Source organism: Engystomops pustulosus, chromosome 7 (assembly GCF_040894005.1).
Source record: "Engystomops pustulosus chromosome 7, aEngPut4.maternal, whole genome shotgun sequence".
Classification (NCBI taxonomy): domain Eukaryota; kingdom Metazoa; phylum Chordata; class Amphibia; order Anura; family Leptodactylidae; genus Engystomops; species Engystomops pustulosus.
In genome coordinates this window covers 143,443,782-143,464,396 of record NC_092417.1, presented here as the reverse complement: position 1 = coordinate 143,464,396, position 20,615 = coordinate 143,443,782, and the positions used below count along the sequence as shown (strand labels likewise).

Here is a 20,615-nt window from a genome sequence, read left to right as displayed (position 1 = left end):
TATTGGATGATGTCATCACACTGGGCCATGAAAGAAACAAACTAGAATGTGTTATGCTGTTTGACAATAAACTGGTAGTGGTTTATTAGCACAATTGCTGATGACAGGTTCCCTTTAATACTATGATATAGCCATGATACTGCAGGAATCCAAAATTATTCTTAGTCGGGTTGAACAGGAGCAAGTTTAGTCTGACAACAGGTCAGGAATTCAGTGCAATTCAGCAGACCTCCATTCCCATACACAGGGAGAAAGTTGTTTTTATCTCTTTTCTGTCCTATACTTCAGCTCTGCTCATTTTTATTGACCACTGAATATAGGTCCACCGTGATTATTTAGTGGGAAGACATTCAGTTCATTAAGGAAAGTCTGCCAGGAGTTTTGACAATACAAAGCTGCAGACAGTGTTGCATATTGACCCTGAAAATCTGTGTAACCATATGTTTGTGTGTTGCTGCATCAGGACTGTAAAAATTGATTTATATCCCAAGATTGTAGCTGGACTGTGGTGCAATCCTGTGTGAGATCCCACAATACAGTTGTAATGCATGTTCTTGGAACAGACTAGAACTACCAACAGAAACAATGGGCCCTGAAGCTAAACCAACTTCCTAGCTGCCCCTGCCCGATTTCCTCACATACCCTAGACAGTAAGGGACAACTAGGAGATGTTCCCTCCCTGTGCCAAAGTGCAAAATATAGGACAAGACAATAGACACAAAGGGGAGGAGTCAGCAGAGCCGGGTCAGAACCAAGAGGATTAATGCAGTACAAAATCAGCAGAGCAGATAATAGTCAAAACATGAGCCAAAATATCTGGTTAAATATTGCAGCAAAGAGGAGAGGTACGGGAGAGGTTTGAATGCAGAGATTAAAGAACTGCATAGACATCCAAGTCCAGCTACAGTTGTGGAGTATAAATCCATGGTTACACATCTCTCCAGGGATGCTGCCTTATATTGGTTGCAGCTCTGTATGGTCAAAAGTGTTGGTCAACTCCCTTTAAGTGACAACTAAATTGTTACAGTAGTTCAAACTCAGTCTTATCATTCCTCTCTTATATAATATATTCAGTGATAGCACAGTTCAATTTTAATTTTAAATATATACTAATATGTATACAGCATTTAAAGGTCCATAACATGTGGGGATGATGTAAAGGCAGTATCCAGTGGGCTCTTCCCATTACTAAGAGATCAGCATTATAGACAACACATTTTTGTTGGGGAGCATGGTACAGATTTTACATTAGGGTCCAGCTACTTCTAGTTTAATCTGATTAAAGTTATTCCTTTCATATTTTTAGGCTTGTAATAGGTCAATGTTATATAAATGGAATCCTAACTTTTAATTATGATCATAAGGAGACTTATTATTATTATTATTATTATTATTAATAATTGAGACTTATAATCTCCCCAACAAATAATACATATCCTATGATCATGTATCCTTCAGTAGACCCAGCTGTACCACAATAATTTGCCCCACAGGTATCAGACAAACTTAAGAGCATGTACCAATCATCTGGTAGTAGATGATCTGTCAGATCACTTTCTTTTATGGATGGTAAACCACCCAGAGAAGAGAAGGTCCTGTCTTCTCACATATTTCTATGCATGGTCTGAAGCCACCAGAGGGCGGTCAAAATGTATACTGTGCTGTAACAGCACTAAGGCAACAACTCATTTATAACCTCAACACCAGTAAATGTCTACAGTGAACCTTTACTTTGTTCTCGAGAGATGACTCACTTGTACTAATCTTTCAAGAACCCAATGAACTTCTCAGCCCCATCACAACAGTCAGTTCTGGGCTCAGATGAGCAAGCCTTTCGCTAGGTTTGAGTTGGGCACTATGGTCTGGTGGCCAGGAATTCTGGCAGGGTCTGTACAAAGCGGAAACATGGTAAAAAAAAATGTCAGGGGATCTGCCTTCGTCATACATTTGCCATATGTATTATATGTATTTGACACCAGTAAGTGTTTTTGCCCTGCAGCCCATAAAATAATCCCTGCATGTTTATTGTCATCTCACAACACTCTTCCATCTGGTTTGTTCCGTCACATAATATAGACGTTACCTGTCACCTACATAATGTATAGTATAAGCAGCCATTGTATGATCCCTGATTACTATCATCACCATGGAGCCCTTCCATAAGCAATCAAATATTTATATCCATGATGTACTTTTTGACACAGGACCTTTACAAAATGCCAAACCGGAAAGTCTATAGTGAGTAAATTATTTATGCTCATACTTTGCATAATACTGTATAAAGCAAGATTTCTTATATTTTTCAAACCACAGTTAAAGGAAACCTACCACCAGGATGAAGAATTGTAAACCAAGCACACTTACATACTGGTGTGTGCATCCTCTGGCAGAAGATGCTTTTCTTGTAGCTTTGTATGCCTTTGTTTTTAAGAAAAAGAGGTTAAAAATTATGCAGATGAGCCTTTGGAACTCCAAGCTCCATTGACATCTTTGGAGCCTGGGAGACCCGGAAGCTCATTTGCATAATTTGTGAAACCTTTTTATTGTAAAAACAAGAAGTTAAAAGAAAAGCAGAACCTGCCAAAGGGGGCACTCATCAGTATGTCAGTGTGCTTGGTTTACAATCCTTCTTCCTGGATTTCCTTTAAGCTCAGTCCTGGGTTCGCAGCTCAAGCTGAACATTGTAATGGGGTGTGTATGTTTTCTCCACTGTGTTATACTTTGTAAGGATTCCGACATGTCCTTACAACGTATTGCAGAGACGTATCCCCAGTGGGATCCGTTGCACGGGGATCCGTTGCTCGTTGTCCGGGGATCTGAATGCAAGAGGAGGAGTGTACATCGGCAGCAGCCTGTGACTGGATGCTGACGACTAATGGGGTGTTCCCTCAGTGATGTCACTGTCCTAATATGGACAGTGACATCACCGGGTCCTTCCTTTCTGCCGAGCAACATTTGCGCCCGGTGGGGCTGTGGGGAGAGATGCAATACGCTGCATCTGCTCCCTCTAGACGTCTATGGTGTCTTCTAAGCGCAAGCGTCACTCAGGCGGAGGCTGCAGGATAAAAAAAAGTAGCTTGCTGCTATAGTTCTCTAGTTCTTGTGTAAAGGATAAGAATATTTATGACCTATCCTCAGGAAAGGTAATTAATATCTAATTGGATTATATATTCAGATCTAAGCTTGGACCACGTTGTACAAAACCGGAAACCGGAAAGGCCGTTTGCATTTTTGTAGTGATTGAGAAATGAATCAGTGATTTGTCATTTATAGAGGTAACTGTTGAGACCAGTGACTTGCTTCTGACCATATGTCTTTGGACCCCAGATTCCTTTATATTAAAAAATATTAAAATTCAACACATTGGGGCACATTTACTTACCCGCTCCTGCACGATTCACCAAGATCGTGCTCCCGAGATCCTGCATGTGTCTTCTTCTTCCCGGTGTATGTGAGTGCATGTCTTGCGACACAATTTAACATGTTAAATCCCGTGCGTTGTCCGAATCTGTCGCATCATCTTTCGGCCCGCTCCCCAATTTGCGCCAAAATCCGATCACGCGCGACACAATCCCCGGTGCGATCCCCGAAAATGTCGGAAAACCCAACGGAAATGCGGTCGCAAGACCTTAGTAAATAAGCCCCAATATATGCCTTCTGTGGCTATGGCAATGTGAGCATTGAAAAAAGTTACAGCTAAAAAAAAAAAAAAAGAGGTTAAAACTCATAAAAGTCAACTAGCTGCAGGTTTGGTTGCTTGGGTCACTGGTGGTCCCTAGGCAGGGTTGTATTTACCCATAAAGGACAATTGTCGTCAGGACACCTATACAGTTTTAAGTTATGGCACAGCAGGGGTCAATTCAGAGTGGAGCTGTTCTTCAGGTGGCCCCCAGACAAAAACTTTTGGAGCCCCCAAAATGCTAAATGAACTCCTGGCTTTAGGCACTCCAGCCAAATCGACAATAAACATTATCTTGCCTGGACTTTACTGATACACTGAGACAAATCTGTAGCTGGGTGAAGTGGGATCATCTTGAAGGTGGTAGGGAATATATTATAGTATACTGCATTCTCAGCTTTTCATTACACAATGATTGAGCTTTGTTTACATAAGATGGGGACACCCCTTTAATACATCACCCTACAAAGTCCTAGGGTGTTTCCTTTACTGCCCACACTGGTGACTTTATAGGTTCCCATCCCTTGCACATTTTTTTTTTGTGTTTGCCTTTCATTTATGACACAAGCAGCCGGCCCTACAACTCTCACACCCTACCGCAGTGCTGGTTTTACAGGAATTCTACACATTCCTTTGCCTTTCTGTTATTCGGACTATAAAGCTTTTGTTTACTTTTCCTGTGACAACCAAAGTCGTCCTTCTTCCTGATAACCACTGGCTACTATATACTGAAAGCTGAGAGGGAAAAACATGCACTTACTAGAAGAGGAAATGTTAGGAGCCTTCAGATAACACAGAAATGCTACAACAATCAACCTCTTGCCCAATTACTGTAGATGCCATAAAACGTTGATTGTTGATTTTTCCTATCAGTATTTTTTATTACTTTCTAAATCCAGACTACTTTCATACGTCATAGAATTTTACCATATAGGGGACCAGTCACGTCTCCTGAAATACTTCTAAAACAACAATGAAGCTACATTTTTGGGATGTTCCTCTGCTTTTCCTTCTAGAAATGTATCAATAAATTAAGAACCATGTTTTACCATATCCCCATTACACTCCGATTCTGTCATCAGTGATTGGGACCCCACCAACTGGTTTTAAGTCATACTTCTGGTCTGAAGTGGGTGCTCTGAAAAGGGATCCTAAACCATATGATCACTTAGACTATGTCAGGTACTCCAATGCTTTGAAGTGAAGAAGGCACTCCTTGAGCACAGACTGTTACTCCTGTGCGCTGTACAGCCTTCTGACTTAAAGGGCTTTTCCCACAAAACAAGTTAGATTGGTGGGGGTCTCAGTGATGAGAACTCCACAGATCAAGAGAAAGAGGGGTCTAATGGGGTCTCAGTCGAACCCCTCGCCGCACTGAGCAGATGGCCGCGCATGTCTGTTCTACTCCATTCATCTCTATGGAGCAAACAGAGATTAGTCAGTTAACTCTATTACTCCTAAATGGCAGCTACATATGTTTGATAAAGACTGAGTGCTGTCAGTTGAAACATTAACATATTTTGCACTGCCGGAGAAATATAAAATTTAAAAAATAAAAATAATCCTCACTTCAAAAGCCTGACATTATTCTAAGTGCCTAACTGGTTACAATTCAAATCACTTCCTAATTCTACATACGGGGACAATCTAAAAACCCTCATTTAAAAGTTGTACTTAACGCCCTATTCAATACAGAGCAAGTCCTAGTCCTGCCCCTATTTGTGGTGCGACCACTCATTTCCTATGGATAAAGTTTGGACGAGTGGCGCTCGCCCACTGATGTCCACCGAGCTAGAACAGGACACAAACAGGTGACCACTTTCCACACTCGAAAAAGGCACAAAAAGTTGTAGCCTAAGGAAGGCACTGATATCGAAGTTTGTGCTACACGTTATGCCATTCTAGATTTCTAATGTAAAAATTGTAAAAAAATAAACAAAACTTTTGTCAGTGACTTAAAGGGAACCTGTCAACAAGTTACAATAGCCTACACTGTGCTAGTTTTAAGAATACCTTTGTCAGCATTCTGAATCATTTCCAGGACCAGGATTGGGCAAATGTAGCAGCCCATGTGGTTGTATCTCAGTCTCATTTCCTCCAACTTACAAAAGCTCCCTCCCCCTCTCCCCAGTCCCTCTCAAGCGCATTGATGTAGAATTGAGGAAGAATGCATGAGGAGACTGAGACAGACACACACAGGCTGCAGTTGTCCCTTTCCCTGGACTCACCACACACTGCTGGCAGGGAGCCAGGTAATGTTTTTTTTTTAAGTATTGATATGATCCCAGGCACCGTGTGCCATACTGCAATCGGATTCAGTGATACCTAATGTCTAACGACCATATTGGGTCTGTGAAAAATGGATAGTGCTCGGTCAGGATTTCACAGACCCAATATGGTCGTTAGACATTAGGTATCACTGAATCTGATTGCAGTATCTCTAAAATGCTAAAATATAAAGGCATAATGGAAAGCCTGACATTTTTTGGTAATATATTTGGTCTCTTCACCTCACTATAAAAAGAATACAAAGCTTCAGCTATACAACTTTGTCAATTGAAAAATATGGAAGGGAAACACAAAATAAGAAATAGGAAATACCACAGGAGGAGGAAAACTGAGCTACAACTGTTCTTCTCAAACCAATAATGACAACAGGTCCTTACTATAAGTGCTAAGCCGTCAAAAGGCATCAACTATTTAGAGACGCTGGCGAAACTACTACTACTGTCTAAGCAGCAGCCTTTCCACATAAATAAAATGAACAGAGCAGAGACCCTGCCATAAATGAAATGTCCCCAGCAGAGACACCCCTTCATTAATGAACTGTCCACAGCAAAATCCCCCAATGAAATGTCCCCAGCAGTGCCACCCAATGCAATGTCCGCATCATTGCTCCCCACAATTAAATGTCCACAGCAGAGCCCTTCCCCATTAATGAAATGTCCCCAGCAGAGCCACCCCCAAAGAAATATCCACAGTGGAGGCCCCATAACTTCTCTTCTCAGCTACCTGGCAGTGCAGGTAGAAGCAGATCTATGTGCTCTGACCTTGCGCATCCGCTATGACGTGGCATAGACATGATTTTTGCCCACACTGCCAGGAAGCTGAGAAGAGAAGAAGCTGGAGCCTTGGGATGAATTGGTGTCCCAGAGGCAAGTACAGAGGTTTTTTTTCTTTTCACGTTTAAGTTTTTTGGCCACAACCCATGGTTGTAAATCATTGCCCTAGAATACCTAATTTCCCAAGGGACGGGCTCCATACAGGCTCACAAGAAAACTTGTGGGTAATGGTTTGGTTAAGTCTTTAGTAGCCAGTAAGAGTCTAGTGCATGTTACTGGAAGCACGGTGATACTGGGGCACATTTACTAAGGGTCCAAACACCGCATTTTCGTCTGGTTTCACGATTTTTTTCAGATATGCCCGGAATAGCCCCGGGTTTTTGCGCACGTGATCGGATTGTGGCACATCGGCGCTGGCTTGCATGCGACACATATCGGGGGTGTGGACGTCGGATAACCCGACTGATTCAGACAAACCACAGAATTTAAAAACCAAATTGTGTCGCAAGATCAGCCATCACATGCACTGGGAAGAAGAAGGTGAACTCCAGCAGACCTCAGCGGGGAAAGCGACACATGCAGGAAATTGGACGCACGATCTTAGTGAATCGCGGCAGACCCGAATCCTCGTCGGACATTCCGTATAGGCGGCGTCAAAGGGACGGGTATGTAAATGTGGCACACTGTGTTAATGTCCTTTTGTTTATTGAACTATTTCAAGTTGGAAAAAAATGTATAATAAAAAAATGTGTTTAAAAAGAAAATACCACAGGCGTGGCAAGGAGTTCAAGTTGGCAGGGAATATTTATTGTTCCCGATCCATGTCCAATTACAAAAATGTTACCTCTATTTTAAATTATCTTGATAATAGTCCTGGATGCACTTCATTGCTGAAAAGGGACTTTTCTCCCTGATAATTTTGTCTCATTTCAGTTGAATTAAGATGTGACCATTAGCATTTCTCCAAGTTCAATACCACCTGGGTATTGGAGGAAAATCATTCTAAATAACATTTTTTAAAAAGGTATAAATTAGTAAAAATTGTTCAGTCCTTCTTGAACATGCCCACAGTGGTGCCAAAAATGTGAAAATGTTATTCTTTTGACAGAATCTCATAGAAAGGGACACAAACACTGAGAAAACATTACTAACGTAGATTTCTGGCACAAAATACAGAATTTGTTAGACCATATTAGCAATGACGTGTAAGAAGTCCTCTTGTTTCAGTGTTATAAAGTTATCATGTTACCATCACTGCTCATAACAAGTACAGCTAAATTCTTCTCTGCTTAGTGTACCCAGACAAGGTATTTCCTATGTATTCGGATTACCACACTGTCAATAACAGCGATTGTTGGTTTTCTGCAGACAGTATTATTCTGAATACCAGAAAAAGTGTCAATAGGTAACACTAGGTCAGCAGACTATTAATAAAATCTCTTGGGATTATCATAGTGGGCCTTGTATTAGATGTAATATAGTATAAAGACTTATAGTCTTATAAAATCTTATAGTACCGTATTTTTCGGACAATAAGGCTCACAAAAAATCCTTTGATTTTCTCAGAAATCAAAGGTCCACCTTATAGTCCAGTGCGCCTTATATAGGAACCCTACTTACAGACAACAGCTGCCTTGAACTGTGCACAGGTCTGCCACCTGCTGGTCATTCATCCTTAAAATCAGGTGCGCCTTATAATCCTGTGCATCTTATATATGAACCTAGATGTTTTAGCAAGCATTTATTGACGGTGCGCCTTATAATCCAGTGCTCCTTATAGTACAAAAAATACGGTAAATCATTTGTACCTCAAACAGAAAAGATAATTAACCCGGTCTGGTAAATAATGATAATAACTAATAGGTATATGAAAGCTACACCCCAGGTTCATGTATGATAAAGATCACTCACTTGAATGCTATTCCCAGTATCTTTGTGTGGCTGAGATGGACATGATATTAACCAGACTAATCCAGTCTGGGATGTCAATCTCTACTCTGATTACTTGGAGATTACTTTTTTTACTGGACTACGTTACTCAATTTACAGAAAGAAGTCGCAAGAGGGTTCAATGAAATGGAACTTGTCACCAGGGACCTCATTTTCACTAAAGACAGGTTACAGAAGCCCATTACAGCTGCACTGCAAATATGCCTTTCTGCTTTCTCTACACACCTGGATTACAATATTATGGTGTTTTATAACTTACCTTGCACCCTGACATAATCATCTGTGTAGTCCTAGGGGTTGGGCGTTGGTTTGGATCCATTTCAAAAAACAACATGTGACTTGTCTGTGGTACAGATTCCCCAGCTCTCAGCCCCCACCTTTGTGGTCCTGTACAGCTCCTCCCTTCTGCTCTCTGACATCAGTGGGGGAGGGAGGAGATGTATAGGTGTCCACATCACTCTCCAATCTCCCCACAATGACCTGTCTAAGGACATAAGGATCAAAATTGTAGAACTGCACAAGGCTTAGATGGGCTACAGGACAATAGGCCACCAGCTTGGTGAGGAGAACAACTGATAGCACAATTATTAGAAAATGGGAACAAACACTAGATGACAGTCAATCTTTCTAAGTCTGGGGCTCCATGCAAGATCCCACCTTATGGAGTAAGGTTGATTATGAAAAAGGTGAGGACTACACAGGAAGGACCTAGTCAATGAACTGAAACCAGCTGGGAACACAGCCTTAAACATTACCATTAGTAACACACTACACCATCATGGATTAAAATCATGCTGGGGTTGCAAGGTCCCCCTTCTCATATCAGCACATGTCCAGGCCTACTTGAATTTCCCCACTGCCGATCTGGATAATCCAGAGGCATGGGATAAGTTCATGTGGTCAGATGAGACCAAAGCAGAACTTTTCAGTATCAACTCCACTTGCTGGGTTTGGAGGAAGATGAAGTGAGAGTACAACTTGAAGAACACCGTCCCAAACGTGAAGCATGGGGGTGGAATCATCATACTACGGGGTAGATTTTCTTTAAAGGGGACAGGACGACAGCATCATATTGAAGGGATAATGGATGGAGCCATGTGCCGCAAGATTTTAGACAAAAACCTCCTTCTTTCAGTAAGAGCATTGAAGATAGTTCAAAGTCTGGCATGACAATGACCAAAACATGGCATGGCCATGGCAACTAAGGAGCTCCGTATGAAGTATTTCAAGGTCCTGGAGTGGTCGAGTCAGTCTGCAGACCTGAAACCAATCTGAAATCTTTGGAGGGAGCTGAAACTCAATGTTGCCCAGCGACAGCCTTGAAACCTAAAAGATCTTGAGAAGATCCGTATGGAGGACTGGGGCAAATCTTAGTCAAGAGATACAGGAAACACCTGACCTCTGTAATTTGTTTTGTTTTTCTATGGGATCAAATATGTATTTCATGCAATAAATTGCTAATCAATTATTTAAAAATCATGTAATGTAATTTTCTAGATTTTTTCTTCTTCTAGATTCTATCGCTCACAGTTGAACTGTACCAACAATAACATTTACAGATCTCTCCTGTAGGTGACAAGTAGAAGACTGTAAACAATCTAGTATCCCCCACTGATCATCTGGTACAGGCAGCCTCCTGGAGCCAGAATAACAGCAGAGATTACATTAGGAAGTCCAACTCCATTCCCTCAACAGTTTTTAGGGCTGGGAACGGATGCTAATTCACTGCAAGGGGACCCCCTCCAATTTGATGATAAGTCCTCCATAGCATTAACTGAGAAAAGCCTTTTAACCCCTTAACGCTCTGCGCCGTAGCTCTACGGCGCAGAGGTATAAGGGATGTATGAAGAGGGCTCACGGGCTGAGTCCTCTTCATACAAAGGTGGGGGTTTTTGCATTTTGCACAAAACCCCCACCGCTAATAACCGCGGTCAGTGCTTGCACCGATCGCGGCTATTAACACCTTCTTTGCCGCCGGCAAAGTTGCCAGCGGCGTTTAAAAGACGGCGGCGCGTGGGCGCCGCCATCTTTTTTTCGATCGCCACGCCCCCGAACGTCATCGGGGGGCGGCGATCGGTTGCCATGGTAGCCTCGTGTCTTCTCTTGACACGAGGCTACATGGCAGCTGCAGACTCGTTACAATGAGCCAGTGGCTCATTGTAGTGAATGTGCTGCAAAAATGCCATATATTGCAATACAGAAGTATTGCAGTATATGGTAGCAGCGATCTGACCATCTAGGGTTAATGTACCCTAGATGGTCTAAAAGATAGTGAAAAAAAAAAGAAAAAAAAAAAGTTTAAAAAATAAAAAAAATTAATAAAATATTAAAAGTTCAAATCACCCCCCTTTCCCTAGAACGGATATAAAATATAATAAACAGTAAAAATCACAAACATATTAGGTATCGCCGCGTCCCAAAATGCCCGATCTATCAAAATATAAAAACGGTTACAGGCGGCGGTGACCTCCGAGGCGGGAAATGGCGCCCAAATGTCCAAAATGCGACTTTTACACCTTTTTACATAACATAAAAAATGAAATAAAAAATTATCAAAATGTCGCACAGACCTCAAAATGGTAGCAATGAAAACGTCGCTTCATTTCGCAAAAAATGACTCCTCACACATCTCCGTGCACCAAAGTATGAAAAAGTTATTAGCGTCAGAAGATGGCAAAATTTTTTTTTTCTTTTTTGTACACATTCGTTTTATTTTTGAAAATGTATTAAAACACAATAAAACCTATATAAATTTGGTATCACCGCGATCGCACCGAACCAAAGAATAAAGTAGGCGTGTTATTTGAAGCGAAGAGTGAAAGTCGTAAAAACTGAGCCCACAAGAACATGACGCACGTGCGTTTTTTTTTTCAATTTTTCCACGTTTGGAATTTTTTTTCAGCTTCGCAGTACACGGCATGTTAAAATAAATAACATTACGGGAAAGTAAAATTTGTTACGCACAAAATAAGCCCTCACACAGGTCTGTACACGGAAAAATTAAAAAGTTATGGATTTTTGAAGTTGGAGAGCGAGAAATGAGGCGAAAAACCCTCCGTCCTTAAGGGGTTAACACAGATTAGTAGCTATAGCTGAAAAAATGGGAATGTCCATGCCCTCATAGCTGACACATGAAGTACTCTGAAAATGGATCATAAATGCAGAGTCAAAAAATTTCAGCAAAAGTCCTAAGAATAAATGGTGAGTAAAAACACACTTTATTTTTATTTCTGAAAATGGATGACAAGGTGTTGGTTCTCACACAACTATCTTCTGAAAAGTGAGCAAGGTAATAATACTAGAGAATCAGGCTCTGCAGGTACTATGTAGCTGGTGGAGCAGGAAGCTGCGGCACAGGTTTGACACATCCTCCTTTTTTTTAATAAATGATTTATTCTGGTTACTTTCTAGAGCTTCTGTCATATCAAAGGTTTTATGGTCACTCTGCCTTTTGTTTTCTTTTTACGGGTTAAAAATGTAACTTGATTATTGACGGCATCTGCTCTAGTCCCACTAACAGCAAACACCATACCCCTTTCTACAATTTTTTTTTAATATCAATTTCTGGGTTTCTGGCACTGCTAATTTTGCATCTAAACAATACAAAACGCATGAGGGCAGATTTATCCCTATTTTATTTAGACTTACAGTCTATGAGGATGAGGGAAGACACAAGCGCTTACAGTCTATGAGGATGAGGGGTTACACAAGAGCTTACAGTCTATGAGGATGAGGGGGTGACACAAGAGCTTAGTCTATGAGGATGAGGGGGTGACACAAGAGCTTACAGTCTATGAGGATGAGGGGTGACACAAGAGCTTACAGTCTATGAGGATGAGAGGGTGACACAAGAGCTTACAGTCTATGAGGATGAGAGGGTGACACAAGAGCTTACAGTCTATGAGGATGAGGGGGTGACACAAGAGCTTACAGTCTATGAGGATGAGGGGTTACACAAGAGCTTACAGTCTATGAGGATGAGGGGGTGACACAAGAGCTTAGTCTATGAGGATGAGGGGGTGACACAAGAGCTTACAGTCTATGAGGATGAGGGGGTGACACAAGAGCTTACAGTATGAGGATGAGGGGATGACACAAGAGCTTACAGTCTATGAGGATGAGGGGTGATACAAGAGCTTACAGTCTATGAGGATGAGGGGGTGACACAAGAGCTTACAGTCTATGAGGATGAGGGGTGACACAAGAGCTTACAGTCTATGAGGATGAGGGGTGATACAAGAGCTTACAGTCTATGAGGATGAGGAGGTGACACAAGAGCTTACAGTCTATGAGGATGAGGGGGTGACACAAGAGCTGCAGAGAAAGTGACTGCCGAGAAGCCTGGAGCTTGGTATATATCTAGTATTGCCCCGATAACAGATGGGAGGAGGTCACAAGATAGGTTGGTAGAGTTGACATGTTATACAGTTACCGAGTGTGATAGCCTTGCCTAATGAGATGGGTTTTAACAGCATGTTTGAAACTTTGGAAGTTGGATAGTAGTCTGATGAGTAGTCCGGGGAAGGTCATTCCAAAGAATTGGTGCAGCTCGGGAGAAGTCCGGGAGATGTGCATTAGAGGTTCGAGGTATGGTAGAGGATATTAATCTAATATCACTGAGATCGAAGAGCACGGGTTGTGGGATAGACTCAGATAGGTAGATAGAAGAGAGATAGGAAGGTGCAGCATTATGCAGAGCTTTGTGGATGAGGGTTATTATTTTAAACTGAATTCAGAAGGAGATGGGCAACCCGTGCAGTGATTGGCACAAACTGGAGGCATCCATGTAGCGTTTGGCCTGAAAGACAAGTCTGGCTGCTGCATTAAGAATAGATTGTAGAGGAGGGAGTTTAGGAAGAGCAATAAGTAGAGAGTTACAGTAGTCTAGGCAAGAGTGAATAAGCGCAACAATTAGCATTTTAGCGGTTTCAATTGTAAGAAAGGGTCTGATTCTGGAGATGTTTCTGAGATGCAAGCGGCAAGAGCGATCAACAGATTGAATCTGTGGTGCAAATCAATATACACATGTGGTGCATGTACAATGGATCCAAGAACTGTACACCTCATTTATACGGCTAGTGTATGGTATAAAAAATTGGCTGACAGACTATATGACAGGCTGTAATGTATTGGTTTACTGATTATAGCAAACTATTATATCCGCATTATATTCTTTTCTAAAAGGGTTTGACATGTTACCATCCTAAGAAGTGTATGTTCTTCCTGATAAGAGGATATATTGGGGCACATTTACTTACCCTGTCCAGCGAGTTCCTCGGAAGTGCATTGTTCAACGAAAATGCACTCTGCCGCAAAGATCGTGCGCCCAATATCCTGCATGTGTCGCTTCCTCGTTGAAGTCCGACGGAGTTCACCGTCTTCTTCCTGGTGTATGTATGTGCATTGTCTTGCGACACAATTTGAAAGATAAATCCCACGCTCAGTCCGAATTCATAGAATCGTCCGACAACACACCCACCCCCCATTTCTGTCGCATGGAAGCAGCGCAGCTGCACCACAATGCAATCTCGCGACACAAACCAAGCGCAGACACCTGTTAAATACCTGTCAAAGCCGCACAAAAGCCAAAAACAGCACAAAGTCTGACGATAGTGCAGCACAAGACCTTTAGTAAATAAGCCCCATCACACACTCTGGCTCCAGCCCTGAACGGAAAAGAAAAAACTTTACCACCACCATTACTGGTGAGCTTGGCGTCTTAGGAGCTATACAAAGCAAAAAACTCTTATGTTGACAGTTGAAGCCTGGGGTTAAAATTCTGTAAATTGCCAGCATCCTGAGAGCTTGACTACAGGTCACTATAAAAAACAAGCCTTCTCATGCCTATGTCAACAAAAAAAGTAATGTCTTCTTGATGGCAAGGAAGTTAAAACCAAAATGAATGCTTTGCTTCTAAAAGGAAATCTACCATCAAATTCAAGATACTCATAGATCCAGGTTCTGTGACTGTGATGATATTCCTACATGTGTTGTCCATGACTTCCTTCCTTCTAAAATCACATTTTATAATCATGATTCAGAAGGGTTCTGGGGGGTTTCCAGAGCCCCTCAGTGCTGCAGCTTCACAGGCTGTAACAATTAGTAGAGCGGGTCTCCCCTCCCCATGCACTTCCTTCTGCTGCTAGATTTCACTGGCAGAGGGAAGCGGGAAGAGATTAGAAGGTTGGGTGAGACAGTTCTTCTGATTCATTAGCATAATTCTAAAAGTTGATTTTAGAAGGAAGAAGGCCATGGATGACAAATATAAGAAGAGTCACAGTGCCTGGATCTGTGAGTAAAATTTCCTAGTTTATCATGCTTGATTTTGATGGAAGATATTCTTTAAATGGAACCTGTCATCAGAAATTGGCCTAATAAACCAATACCAGTATGTTGTCAATCAGCTGAGCAGCTTCTAAATTATGTTTCTTTCATGGCCCAGTGTGGTGGCATCATCCAGAAAATCAACTTTGAAGTGGGATCTAAATTGGCTTTATGAAGTCAAGGAGACAGAGAGTTTAACACACAAGTCAAGATCTCCCTGCCTTAAAATACCTCTTTCACAGCAATTGATTGTCCTGCATCAAGGAGGAGGTGTTTAAAGTCAGGGAGAGCTTGACTTCATTGTCAAACTCTCCGCCTCCCTGACTTTACATCTAACTTCAAAATTAGATTTTCTGGATGAAAAAAAAAAAAAAGATTTTCTTGATGATTCCATCATACTGGGTCATGAAAGAAGCATGATCTAGAAGCTGTTCAGCTGCTTGACAACATACTGGTAGTGGTTTATTAGGCCAATTTCTGATGAAAGGTTCCCTTTAAGGCTCCAACAGGCCAGGTCCTTAAAGGGTTAATATTGTATACGCATTTGACAATGAGCATGTACACACATATATGGCATCACTGCATTCAGCCCAAGATTTATGATATAGCTAACAAGTTTTTTAAGCTACACTCTAAGCTATTGGACTGAATGTCTCTTTTTCTTAATTCCCCTTTCCTTGAAAGAAAAAAAATATTAATAAAGTCCTATGAACAGAGCCCCAAAATGGTACCAACTGTGTCTCCCACCACTAAAAAAACAAAGTCACATACAGCAACATGGACAGACACATGAAATGTTATATTTTTGCAAAAAAATTTGTAAAACATAAAAAAATACACATGATGTATCATGGTAATTTTTCTAATTCCTAGAACAAGAATAACATTATTTATGCCTCATGATTGTTGCAAAATGTACAACTCAAAATGTATAGTAGAATTTCATTTACATTTTCCTTACCCTTCTCCGGAAACATTAAAGGTTAGTTAATACCTATAAGTGCCCTCAAGTAATGACACTGCGGAATAAGACTCACAAAAAAAAGTAAAGCCCCTATACAGCTATGTCAATAAAAACTGAATAAATCGTGTGCAATATCATGTGTTTTGGAAATGCTTTACACTTTTATTAAACCACATGTATATATGCAATGATATAAGATTGTGACATCACACTAATGTTACTTTTGGGTAAGAATAATCAACTGGTTATAATCCCATGTGGTTCATTGCAATGATGGTTTTATCATAAAAAGTGCACTGGTCCCAATGGACAACCATGAGAATAGTCTGTCCTTACCATGTAGGAGTTTTTGTTTGAGCCCGGATTTACTATTAACAATGTGCATTTAATAAATATTCGTATAGCAGACGCTCAGGTGTGACTACGGTAACCAATAATATCTGCTAAAACCAGGGCAGGGTAATCTCCAGAGTGAACAAGCTGGGTCTCCGCTACATGGACCCCTTAGTGGGATGTTAAGTTAAATAAAGATTTGGAAGAGTGTGTAGATTTTGGAAGTAGGAACAGCTACTATACACTAGTCTAGTATATAAGCAGAATAGTCATACCATTACTACATCAATATAGTAAATAAGAGAAAATGACAAACTTTCATGAAAGGGTTAACAAACGGTACAATATGACTGTGACCCACCTAACAAGACATAGTAACAGGGGGCTTACCAGAACCATGCAGTCCTCTCCACCGGCACAAAGGCTGGTTCCTTGTCCCTCCTGTCCCCTCAACCAGCTCACACAGAACTGGAAATTCAACTATATTGCAACCTAGAATGACACCACACCCACAGTCACACAAAGACCATTACAGTCACGCACAGAGACAGGTACATAGACTGTCACAAATGAGAGGCTGACTTTCAATGTGTGGAGCTGGGAGAGCTAAAGAACCAGTGGCAATTCTGGCATGGGTTTGGTACAGAATATAGAAGACGTATGAGGAAGCGGTTCTTACAGCGAAGACGTCCTAACAGGCACACAGCATGTGTGAGCTGGCTGATATTGATATTTTATATTCCAATATTTTCTCTTATCCAGCTACTTTGAACATGTCTGTGCATTTTACCCTTAACTACGCAACCAATATTGGCCTAAGGCTACCTATAAATGTAACCAAAATCATCTGTTAACGTCTGTTTTTACGCTCAACTTGCGTCAGTCTGGCATACATATTTAACAGATAATCATAGCCCAGAGTCTATTAGTGAGTTGTTAAAAAGTATGTCCTTGTCAGAGCAATTTTTCGTGTAACAGACAGATCTTCAGTTAAAATAACGGACATGTTAAAATATTGGACATGTGCCTGGATCCGATAAAAAGTATTTTTAGTACCGCATAGGACGGACGGCACACAAACAATTTTCATTTTGTTGTGTGCATCTGCTGTTAAAGGGTTTGACTAGGGGAATGTGATGGGCAGTACTTGTGACCAGAGAGAACAAGTATTGGGGGTGTTTAACTCTTTTTTTTTTAATTTGTGATCAGAGAGAACAAGTATTGGGGGTTTTTAACCCTTTTTTTAAATTTGTGATCAGAGAGAACAAGTATTGGGGGTGTTTAACCCTTTTCTTCTTATTTGTGACCAGAGAGAACAAGTATTGGGCATGTTTAACCCTTTTTTTTATTTGTGATCAGAGAGAACAAGTATTGGGGGTGTTTAACCATTTTCTTCTTATTTGTGACCATAGAGAACAATTATTGGGGGTGTTTAACCCTTTTTTAATTTGTGATCAGAGAGAAGAAGTATTGGGGTTATTTAATCCTTTTTTCACCTTATTTCTACACCACCTTGGGCTAATAGGGGGGATTTATGAAAGCTTGTACACCAGTTTTCTGCCATACAAGCCCTGAAAACTAGGAATTGTGCTTATTTAGTACAGACCACTGCCACCGAGGTCTATGGACCACAGACACAAAGAAAAGAATGGATGTCTGTTTCTTTGTTCTGTATCAGTTTGGATGTTTTAAAGATATTTTATGCTTTTGCACAATATGGGTAAATGTGAAGCCACATAACAGGCTTGGGGTACATGTGATGTAATATGTGCTAATGAAAATGTATCTATTGGAATGGCTTCAAGAAAGTTTATTTAAAAAAAAAAAGAAAAGAATGGACAAAAGGGACCTGGAGACAGTGCTTGGAAATCAACAGAACTCCAAAAGGAGACAAACAGAGCACTGCCCTAGTGTAGTATATAAAGTGTGAGTGTTAGAGCAATAGTGGTAAATTAGATTCTCACCTTGTTGCGCTCATTTAGCGCTCTGTGAATAAAAATCTCATGGGTAGCAGCCAGCGTCCTCTCCCTAGTGGTGATTCGCTCCAGAAGCTCAAACACCGCTATATGAAACTTAGTGGTGTAACAGAAGGAGTGGATCTTACCGGTGATCGTACGTTGGGGCAGATTTACTTACCCGGTCCATTCGCGATCCAGCAGCGCGTTCTCTGCGGAGGATTCGGGTCCAGCTGGGATTCACTAAGGTAGTTCCCCTGATGTCCACTAGGTGTCACTGCTGTGCTGAAGTCCATCGGAGTTCACTGAACTTCACCGTCCTACAATGGGTGCAGGTAAGCGCGTGTCAAGCAACACTTTTTTTTTTTTTTTTTAAATGCGGCGGTTTTTCCCCCGGATTGTTGTCGCGTGCATGCCGGCGCCGATGCGCCACAATCCGATCGCGTGCGCCAAAATCCCGGGGCAATCCAGGGAAAATCGGCGCAAATCGGAAATATTCGGATAACCCATCAGAAAAACGCGATTCGGGCCCTTAGTAAATGACCCCCATTGAGTTTTAAGGAGATGTACATAAAAGACATTTATTGGAGAAAAACTACACGTTTCGGCTCGGAAATCAAGTCTTCGTCAGGAATACTGCTTTGACAAAGTTTTTATGCTTGGTGAAGGCTCAGTACCAGAGCCAAAGCGCGTACTTTTTCTCCAGTAAACGTCTTTTATGTACATCTCCTGAGAACTCAATGGGGCTCATTTACTGACCCGGTAACAGACAGATCTTCAGTTAAAATAACGGACATGTTAAAATATTGGACATGTGCCTGGATCCGATAAAAAGTATTTTTAGTACCGCATAGGACGGACGGCACACAAACAATTTTCATTTTGTTGTGTGCATCTGCTGTTAAAGGGTTTGACTAGGGGAATGTGATGGGCAGTACTTGTGACCAGAGAGAACAAGTATTGGGGGTGTTTAACTCTTTTTTTTTTAATTTGTGATCAGAGAGAACAAGTATTGGGGGTTTTTAACCCTTTTTTTAAATTTGTGATCAGAGAGAACAAGTATTGGGGGTGTTTAACCCTTTTTTTAATTTGTGATCAGAGAGAACAAGTATTGGGGGTGTTTAACCATTTTCTTCTTATTTGTGACCATAGAGAACAATTATTGGGGGTGTTTAACCCTTTTTTAATTTGTGATCAGAGAGAAGAAGTATTGGGGTTATTTAATCCTTTTTTCACCTTATTTCTACACCACCTTGGGCTAATAGGGGGGATTTATGAAAGCTTGTACACCAGTTTTCTGCCATACAAGCCCTGAAAACTAGGAATTGTGCTTATATAGTACAGACCACTGCCACCGAGGTCTATGGACCACAGACACAAAGAAAAGAATGGATGTCTGTTTCTTTGTTCTGTATCAGTTTGGATGTTTTAAAGATATTTTATGCTTTTGCACAATATGGGTAAATGTGAAGCCACATAACAGGCTTGGGGTACATGTGATGTAATATGTGCTAATGAAAATGTATCTATTGGAATGGCTTCAAGAAAGTTTATTTAAAAAAAAAAGAAAAGAATGGACAAAAGGGACCTGGAGACAGTGCTTGGAAATCAACAGAACTCCAAAAGGAGACAAACAGAGCACTGTCCTAGTGTAGTATATAAAGTGTGAGTGTTAGAGCAATAGTGGTAAATTAGATTCTCACCTTGTTGCGCTCATTTAGCGCTCTGTGAATAAAAATCTCATGGGTAGCAGCCAGCGTCCTCTCCCTAGTGGTGATTCGCTCCAGAAGCTCAAACACCGCTATATGAAACTTAGTGGTGTAACAGAAGGAGTGGATCTTACCGGTGATCGTACGTTGGGGCAGATTTACTTACCCGGTCCATTCGCGATCCAGCAGCGCGTTCTCTGCGGAGGATTCGGGTCCAGCTGGGATTCACTAAGGTAGTTCCCCTGATGTCCACTAGGTGTCACTGCTGTGCTGAAGTCCATCGGAGTTCACTGAACTTCACCGTCCTACAATGGGTGCAGGTAAGCGCGTGTCAAGCAACACTTTTTTTTTTTTTTTTAAATGCGGCGGTTTTTCCCCCGGATTGTTGTCGCGTGCATGCCGGCGCCGATGCGCCACAATCCGATCGCGTGCGCCAAAATCCCGGGGCAATCCAGGGAAAATCGGCGCAAATCGGAAATATTCGGATAACCCATCAGAAAAACGCGATTCGGGCCCTTAGTAAATGACCCCCATTGAGTTTTAAGGAGATGTACATAAAAGACATTTATTGGAGAAAAACTACACGTTTCGGCTCGGAAATCAAGTCTTCGGCAGGAATACTGCTTTGACAAAGTTTTT

The 20,615-nt window shown here is 41.4% G+C and overlaps 1 protein-coding gene across 6 annotated transcripts in view; it reads right to left on the bottom strand.

Moving 5' to 3' along the window:
* Positions 1 to 20,615, bottom strand: part of SYT8 (synaptotagmin 8) — a 52,813-nt gene that overhangs the window by 13,850 nt on the left and 18,348 nt on the right. Inside the window, exon 1 of one of the 6 annotated variants that reach the window (XM_072118089.1) lies at positions 16,703 to 16,804. The exons of 4 other annotated variants lie outside the window; for them this stretch is intronic. The gene's annotated coding sequence lies outside the window, so the exon portion shown is untranslated. Of the gene's footprint in view, positions 1 to 1,754; positions 1,883 to 16,702; positions 16,805 to 20,615 lie in introns of those variants that run through there. One more of the 6 variants, XM_072118090.1, reaches the window with a different exon arrangement.